Below are 9589 nucleotides of genomic sequence, written 5' to 3'. Positions count from 1 at the left end.
ATGCACCCCGTAATCGTACGTTTCTGGGCAATACTTTGCCTGACGCTTTAGAAAACGTTCCACTTGGTGATCGGCGACAGCTTTGGTTTCAGCATGATGGTGCACCGCCACACTTTGGAATGACTGTGTGTAACTGGTTAAATGAAGCATTTCCAGGGAAATAGATTGGTCGTGGAGGTGCAATGTTCTGGCCTCGACGTTCCCTGGACCTTAATCCACTAGACTTTTATTTGTGGGGACACTTAAAGGAACATTTTTATAGTACTCCACCCATGGATGTACAAGACCTAATAGGTCACGTGCATGCTGCATCGGCAATGGTGTATACTTGCCTAGGGTCTGGCAAAGTATGCTCCAGCGAGTGACGAAGTGTTTGCAAATGCCAGGTGGTCGCTTTGAACATCTGCTGTGAACTGAACGTTGCTCGTAAGTGTACGTACCGGCTCTGTGAAGATAAGACTGGACGTCACACATACACTATGGAATCATTGTGCGTAGCATAATAGGCAATCTAGTGTAGCCTACCTACTGTACTGTATTGTGTTTCCTTGTACCGCATTGGATAGAGACGATGTTACTGTATCCACTATTATGTTCCACGTATTGGCTTTATTTGTGCCATGGACGAAACAAAGTGGCTGTTTACGTCTGCAAGAAATTCATGTTCTGTTTGAATGTTTAAATAAAGGCAACTGTAATGGTAAGACAGAACATAGTGTATTGCATAGTGGAGGTATACATTGGATACAATTTGATACATTAACTGAAAAAAAAAAAAAAATTGGCGCGAACATGACTTGAACATCGGCGTGTCTGCACAACCGGCATTTATGGCATTACCTCGTCTCACTGAGCTAATGAGACAGCTCTAGCAGAGCGCCGAGTTCATGCGAACTGTGCTTGGCCACGCCATCACAGCGTTGCCAGAGCCTTGTTTCTTAACTTGCATTTCTATTAAACCTATTGCTGGGACTAGGTTTTGCAAGATAAACTTTTGTCATGAATTTCGACGAGGAACCGCATGCTGACCTCCAAGTGAGGCATTTTTTGTTCACCCTGTACGTCATAACATCACTCACACATGGGGGCAACTGTTCATATGTTGGATGAATACAGTAGTCATGATCAAAATTTGGAATGAATGGGATATCTGCAACCCTATCCTGTGATACTGCGAGAATTGCATGACACTGTAAATCTGAACTGGGCTCGGAGCTAGATACACTTAATATATTAATTTGATCCAAGGCATTGCAGTTGCTTGAAACTGCTTCTTTTACCTCATGGCGAACCAGCAATCTTTTGTATGCATCTTTAAACTGAGCAGCAGTAGGGTTATTGTTATCACCTCCTCTCCTTCTAATGGTATAGTCTGTGTAGTTCTCTCTGGCACTTCTCAGAGCACTTAAGCATACTGCACATTTGATAAGGCATTCCTCTTCCTCACCACAAATCCAGCAATATATCACATCACTCACATTTGGTGACAACTGTTCATATGTTGGATGAGTACAGTAGTCATGATCAAAATTTGGAATGAGTGGGATATCTGCAACCCTATCCTGTGATATTGCGAGAATTGTATGACAGTGTAAATCTGAACTGGGCTTGGAACTAGATACACTTAATATTTTAATTTGATCCAAGGCAATGCAGTTGCTTGAATCTGCTCCTTTTACCTCATGGCGAACCAGCAATCTTTTGTACGCAGCTTTTATTGTTATCACCTCCTCTCCTTCTAATGGCAGAACAATACCTCCAAGTGGTCCTGACTGAATTTGTATTGTAACAAGTATTTCAGTTTAGGATGCTCACTGAGGACTAAATACTTAGAGGCCAAGGCAACTTCTTATGCACAGCAAAAATCCAAGAAATCCAGTCTTTTTCTTGAGTGAAGAACAGAAGAGTCTGATGAACCTGATTTAATAGCCACATGATGTATGATTCTGTCTTGCTAAGTAATCTATATATATAAAATAAGAGTTTTGTCTGTACATTGCTCAGAATTTAAAAAGGATGGTATTTCTGTATCAGGCGTGCCCACAGTAACAAGGAAATGCACTTTTTACTTTTCCGTAATTTCTGTCTGTCTGTCTGTCTGTCTGTCTGTCTGTCTGTCTGTCTGTCTGTCTGTACACGCATCACAAGAAAACGGCTGGCCGATAACCTTCGATGTTAGACCCCTTTAAACAACAAGCAAGAAAACGGCTGAAGAGAATTTAATGAAAATCGGTATGCAAAGTCAGGGAATATGTCACTACAATCTAGGTGAAAAATAATTTTGTTCACGTTGAGTGAAAATGTAGTTTAGGTGAAGGCCTAAAATTTAATTCTCAAATATTTATGTTATTAGTGGTCGTATCTTAATGAAAATCGGTATACAAAGTCGAGGAATAAGTATCTATAATCTAGGCCATAAATAATTTTACTTACACTGACTGAAATGGTTGTTTAGGGGAAGGCCTAAAATTTAGTTCTCCAATATTTGTTATTAATGGTTGTATCTTAACGAAAATTGGTAGGGGAAGTCGGAGAATCTTCTTCTTCTTCTTTAGCGTTTGTCCCACCTGGTGGCAGGGTCCGCTGTATGGATTCGTTGTCTCCATTTAATTCGGTCACGGGCCATGTCAGGATGTAGTCTTACAGCTTTCAGGTCGTTGTGCACTGTATCGATCCATCGCTGTCTTGGTCGTCCCTTGGGCCTCTTTCCAGCGACTTCCAATGTATACGCTGACTTTGCCAGTGTATTGTCTTCTGCACGCAATACATGTCCAAACCAGCGCAGACGATTTTCCTGCATTTTCTTCTGGATTGGTGCAACGCCAAAGCGTTCCCTAATATTGTCATTTGAAATATGATCCAGTCTAGTGATGCCAGCTGTCCACCTAAGCATCTTTGTCTCCATGATGCTTAGTCGACGTTCTACCTCCTTCGTAGCAGGCCAACACTCGGTGCCGTAGAGAGCGACGGGACGGATAACAGTCCGGTAGATCTTAGATTTCAGATGGTCCTTCATCCGACGGTCGCAGGTGACGCCCGTTGTCATTCGCCACTTCAGCCAGGCTGCGTGTATCCTTGTGTTGACCTCATCAGTAAGTCTGCCATCGGCAGAGAGTGTGGAGCCCAGATATTTAAATTTCTCTACTCGTGGTAGATCTTCACCATCAACGTGGATGGTTCCAACTTCTCGAGGATCTAATGTCATGTACTCTGTCTTCTTTTTGTTGAGGCTCAGGCCGTATTGCGCTAGTCGGTTGTTCCAGTCTTCTGTTTGGCGCTGGAGATCAGACTTATTCTCAGCAGCCAACATGACATCATCAGCATAGAGAAGTGTCCATGGTATTGGCTTGTGCAGATCGGATGTAACAGTGTCCATCACAAGAATGAACAGCAGCGGTGATAAGGCAGAGCCTTGATGTACTCCTACAGTGATGCGGAAATCATCGGACGCTCCTGCGGCAGCTTGAACATAACTCCTTGGTTCTACTTAGAGCATCTGTACCCACTTAACAAGGTGCTCTGGAATGCTATGTTCTTGTAGCGCTAACCAGATTAGGTCATGTGGCACCCAATCAAAGGCCTTCTCAAGATCCAGAAAAGCGAGATGAAGAGGCTTATGTTTTTCATGGTGTTTCTCAACTAACAGCCGTGCAGCGTGGATTGCATCCATTGTGCCACAGTTTTTCACGAATCCAGCTTGGTTCGTTGTAAGTTTAGCTATCTGGCGAATCCTTTTGTCGAGAATACGTTTGGAGATCTTCATCGCGTGGCTTAGAAGTCTGATTGGGCAATAATTAGAACAATCGGCAGGACTTCTCTTCTTCTTGAAGATTGGTACGGTAATGCTCCGTCGCCAATCTGATGGTATTTGACCTTCTTTGATGATCTGATTGAAAAGCTGTGTTAGCCATATTGCCGCATCCTACCGTTCAGAGCACCAGAACTCTGCCGGAAGGTCATCGGGGCTGGTGGCTTTTCCTGGTTTCATTTCCTTCAGAACAGCCTGAACTTCCGTGATGTCAATTTCCTTCACGGGCCTTCAATAGCGGAGGTGGTTGGGATTGGTGGGTGGGGAAATTCCTTGGTTGAAAGTTTCTCAAAATAGCTCCGCCAGCGTTCTCGCGCTTTCTTCCAGTCGACCAGCAGGGTCACCTTTTTCGTCATTGATGCCGTAGAAATGTTGGATGTCTTCCGTTTTGCGGTGCCTCGATTTGAGTAGCCGGTAAATGTGCCGCTCGCCTTCGCGCGTGTCAAGTTTTGCATATAGGTCTGCATATCGGTTTGCTTTTGTTACAGCAATGACCTTCTTCGCCTCACTACGGGCTGTTTTGTAGGCATCCCAACGAGATGGTGTTTCATCTGAAAGAAACTCATGGTACAGCTGTTTCTTCTTCCGCATTGCATCTTTAACATCATCATTCCAAAGCCATGTGTCTTTGTCAATCCTACGTTGTCCTGGTTTAGTTGTTCCAAGAATAGAGCGTGCGGCTTCATGAACGGCGTCTTTCAGTTTAGTCCAGCTCTCTTCAACCGTGGTGATTGGTGGCACTGTAATTTTTGTAACAATGTCGGCCTCCTTCTCCTTATAGCACCACCATGTGATTCTTTTAGGTCCATTTCTGGGTATGAATTCAGCTCTTAGTGGCTTCATCCGTAGCTTACAGATGACAGGTTGGTGTTGCATCGTGACGGTTTCGTAAGGAATAACTTTGGTATCTAGAACATCTTTGAAATTCCGTCATCTCACAAGGATGTAGTCAATCTGAGTTGCATTGGAGCCACTGTAGTACGTGATTAGATGAGTATCACGCTTTTTGAACCAGGTGTTCATGATGATCAGATCATGAGTTTCTGCATAATCAAGAATTCGTTGGCCGTCGCTGTTCTTCTCTCCATATCCATGTCCACCATGGGCAGTGCGGTCTTCTTTCCTCTGTCCAACGTGTCCATTTAGATCACCGGCAACAATAAGGTAGTCTTCTGGTGGCACTTCAGCGGTCTTCTCGTCAAGCAGTTCCCAGAAAGCATCTTTTGTTTCCATGTCTAGGCCGGTTTGTGGAGCATAAGCACTGAAAAAATGGACCTTCCTTCTATCCGCGGCATATACGATTTTCATCAATCAATCATTGTAGCGTTGCACCTCAGAGACAGAACCATCAAATTTTGCTGATATAACAATGCCAACACCGTTAGTTGTTCTTCGGGTTCCATTGTATATGAGTTTGTATCCACACCCAATGTCACGTGTCTTTTCTCCACTCCATCTTGTCTCCTGCACCGCGCAGATGTCTATTTGCCTTCTTTCAAGTGCTGTGGCCAGTTCACTGCTTCGACCAGACATAGTCCCGACGTTCAGTGATGCTATACAGAAAGTGGGGGCTCGCTTGTTTAGCCGTCGCCGCCCGTGCAACGGTAACCCTTGCATACTTTTCGTGCTGGCTGGGCCCTGCCAACACACGTTGCTTTTAGCGGGGGACGCCCTAGCCGTGGTTCCGATTCCATGAGACAACATTTCCATAAAGATGAGACGGTATGTTTTTACGGCCGGCTTGTCACGGAGCCTGTCGCCAAGCATTTTAGAGCTGCTGCCAGCAGGTAGTTAGGCCGCTCCTGACCTGGAGAACAGACGCCTTTTGTGGCTGCTCCTCTGGAGAACAAACGCTACGTTCCTCTCTGCATTAACTCCCAGAAAGATAGAGTGCCTCATTTGCCAACTACACCGTACCGATGGTCTCCATCTCCGCTGAAGTTGCCATTAAGGACTTTGACACACTTCCATCACTGATGAAAGTTATTTCTAGTGTGGCCCGAAGACCACAAAAATACAACCAGGACTGTGAGTCCTGGAGGCAGCTCTTCCGCTCTCTCCGCCATTGGGAATCTGAAACTCCTCTTCCGTCTTTGAGACCGTTGGCCAGGTTTCACCTAGTAACCCTAGGCAGGGGCCCTTACAGGGTACTACCATCCGGAGCCAGATGGACCCAGGTTTTTTAATGAGGTGTTAATAAATTGCTATAATCTAAGCCATAAATAATTGTATTCATGCTGAGAAAAATTATAGTTCAGGGGAAGGCCTACAATGGAATTCTCAGATATTTATGTTATTAATGGTCCTATCTTAATGAAAATCGGTATGAAAAGTCGGGGAATAAGTCAAGATAATCCAGGCTATCAATAATTCTATTCACACTGAATGAAATGGTAGTTTAGGGGAAGGCCTAAAATTTAATTCCCAAATAATTATGTTATTAGTGGTCGTATCGATAAATACTACATAACTAAAGTTATATAGTATTATATTTCCGATCATTTATGTCTTATACATTGTTACCATACCGGCTATGATCAGAGATATTCATGAATTTGGATTATTTTACTAAGTCCTTATCAGCGCCGAGTCACGAGAAAATGGGTAAACAGGATTTAATGAAAATCGGTATGTGAAGTCGGAGAATAAGGAACTCCAGTCTACGCTATAAATAATTATTATAAGACGCCCTAATATCACAGAGTCTAAAGAAAACTGAATGTGAAGGCCTACAATATAGAAAGCTCATAAAATTGATCAACAATAACGTTACATTGACCATTGTTTGTTGTGATGTGCTTTGCCTTCTATTACCACCCATCTCCGATAGATAGGATTATTGCTGCATACTGAGTATTTTTTTAAAATTTGCCTTTCGTCGCACCGACACAGTTAGGACTGATGGCGACGATGTGATAGGAAAGGGCTATGAGTGTGAAGGAAGCAGCCCTGGCCTTAATAAAGGTATAGCCCCAGCGTTTGCCTGGTGTGAAAATGGAAACCACGGAATAACATCTTCAGGGCTGCCAACAGTGGGGTTCGAATCCACTATCTCCCAGATGCAAGTTCACAGCTGCGCGCCCCTAACCACACAGCCAACTCGCCCGGTCGTACTGAGTGTAACAGTCTGCCTAAATATTGGCGGGAAGTAGCTGGGGACTTAGGTAACTTTCTTCTTTAGCATGCCATTCCTCTGTTTCATAAATTTTCTGATACTACTGGTGCGTAACACACTGGTTCATCATAGCATTCAAGCTATTCAGTCCCTACTCTGAGGCACTGATTGGAATGAGAAGTGTGCATATTTAACGGAATAATGGCGGAGGAGTGCTCACGGCTGTCTGCGGCCTGGTTATTCCAGCTCTGGAACTTTGGACTGTTAGATCAGCACTGTAGTACTGTTCGTTAAAAGTGAGAAAATGTTCAGTTTTTCATTTGATTGAGTATTTCATATGATAACATTTCTTTTCATTGCTACATTCCTACTGACGTTTTTGTAATGACCTATGTTGACTTCAGTTAGGAAAACCACAAAGTCACTCTTTCTGAAAATCCCGTAGCAAAGCACGGGTACATCAGCTAGTTCCTTTATAAAAACTTCTTTTTTGGGAGAGAATGCACACTTAAATTCCTTTTGTAATATATTCCTGCTGTTCAAAATGTCAAATATGTTATTAATCAAAATTTCTACAAATTCAGCTATAGCTTCATAGTCTTCAAATAATCATATCCTGAATTTTTAAAATACCTGAGTGCCTGAGCCACACTGTTACTCAAAGTTTGGGCTGCTAATTTGACTTTCATCTTTTCCAATTCCAAATTAATATGGTGCTTACAAATCGTAGTAGCAAGCGTTAACCCCTCTTCTAGTTGTATTTCCACTAGTTTTTCTACGTATGTTCATTTTATGGCATTACCTTCACTGTTAAAAATTGTGCCCAAAGAAGCCAAAGAATTCCTCACCAATTTCAACATGTGGCACACATCTAGAAAAGTAAACACTGGCTCTTTTGTGATTGGGTGTTCAAATGAAGTTTTCCCTTTGGCTTGGTGAATATCCAGGCCCAGAAATTTTACCATTGACAAGTTGCTGGCTGCCCCATCAAACATTAAGGGGATATAGAATCAGATTTTTGTTCAAATTTTCAAAAACATTTTTATGAACAATATTTATTCTCTGAAGCCTCCCCTTTAAAACGGTATATTTAACATTGCTCTATCACAATTCTAACTATGTTAAATTCAGATATTTCTCAGAAGTGGCGTGGCACCATTTGGTTCATCATCTGTCATGGATGGCTATCTTTCAAAATTTTATGTATGTTGACAATGCGTATGGCTTTTTGAATAATCTTCCACTAGCCCTTGGCATTTTTAACTACAAGCTGAACAATGATACTTTTCAAAACACAACTTACATGTGATGCATGTACACAAACAGTAAGTTCAAAGAATAATAAGTGCAGACAAGCAAACATCGAATGCATACTGGCCAACAGGGAAACTTACAATATATCTCTCACTACTACCAATAAGTCTCACACTGCATACATGTCACACTGGAAAGCAAAATGTTTAGAAACAAACATACTACACTATCAACCACCACAGAAACCCGCAATAGTGATTACTTCACTCCATATAGGGTTGGCGTCAGGAAGGGCATCCCGTCATAACACAAGGCCAAATCCTTATTTGATAATGTTGACAACTACGTAGCTAAAAAAAAAAAGCAAGACAGACCATTATGGGTGCCAAAATAAGACTGCAGGATGCCTTCAGATGTGGTGAAGATGATGCAAACTATGGAGCAGGAATGTTTTAACTTTAAACTCAATTTCCTGAAAATTTACTTTTTTTGCATTCAGGGAACATTTTCTCAGTTTCTGCTCAACCTAAAATAAAATAAAAACTTTCAGGATATGTTTACTTAAATGTTTCACATACATGGAAACAATTGTATGTAGATCTGTAGTTTCTTCAAAAAGTTATTGGTCATAACTAGGGAGCGGATTTTTATGTGCTAAAAATGTGAAAAATATTTATTTTTTATGTGCTGAAAACTTTAAAATATGTGATAAAAAATTGAAATTATTTTCCTTTAAATATCCCATAACTACTCGCGCTCAAGAAGTAAATAAGTATAATGTTTTGTATTAGAATATGGTGCTACCAAACGTGATCCTTAAGGCAAAATGGTGTCTGTGTATGGAAACGTGCTGTATGGTATATTAATTTTTGATATGCCAGAGTAGATATTATGAATGGTTATTTTTTAAAGGTAATGTTTTGTTTAAATATGGCAAAAGCAACCTATCATCTTTGAAAAAATAGTACCAGTTCGCACTCACCAATCACTTGCTGGAATATTAGTTGCTAGAAGTAGTCTCAGAATTGCAGTGAACAACAAAGGTCATCTCCAAATTGTCCATCACAAATGCATGCCGATTATCTCTAAAGAACGCCTTATACTGCGAAAACGATCGCTCCACATCACGGGAAGTCAGACGAGCATAGTTAAAGAGAGGAATGTCACCAAAAATAACGCCATCGATTTCACCAACATGAGCACCCTCTAATACATTAGAAATTTGGCACATTGTTTGAAATCCTCTGTTTTTCCTCAAAAAATTTTGATATTTGACCTTTAACAGTCCCTGTACCTGCGAAGCCGGGAGTGAATCTAATTTATTTTCAACAGCGCACACTTCCTTCACTGTTTCGGACAACAGGTTAGTGGATTTTTCAAGTATGTCTATAGTTTTACACAAGAAGCTTAGA

The 9589-nt window shown here is 41.7% G+C and overlaps 1 pseudogene; it reads right to left on the bottom strand.

The window, feature by feature from the left end:
- Positions 1–295: 295 nt before the first annotated feature.
- On the bottom strand, positions 296–5575 carry LOC136872282 (uncharacterized; annotated as a pseudogene).
- Positions 5576–9589: the final 4014 nt, after the last annotated feature.

Source organism: Anabrus simplex, chromosome 4 (assembly GCF_040414725.1).
Source record: "Anabrus simplex isolate iqAnaSimp1 chromosome 4, ASM4041472v1, whole genome shotgun sequence".
Lineage (NCBI taxonomy): Eukaryota > Metazoa > Arthropoda > Insecta > Orthoptera > Tettigoniidae > Anabrus > Anabrus simplex.
Note: the sequence above shows the minus strand (reverse complement) of the source record. Positions and strands in the feature narration are given on the sequence as shown.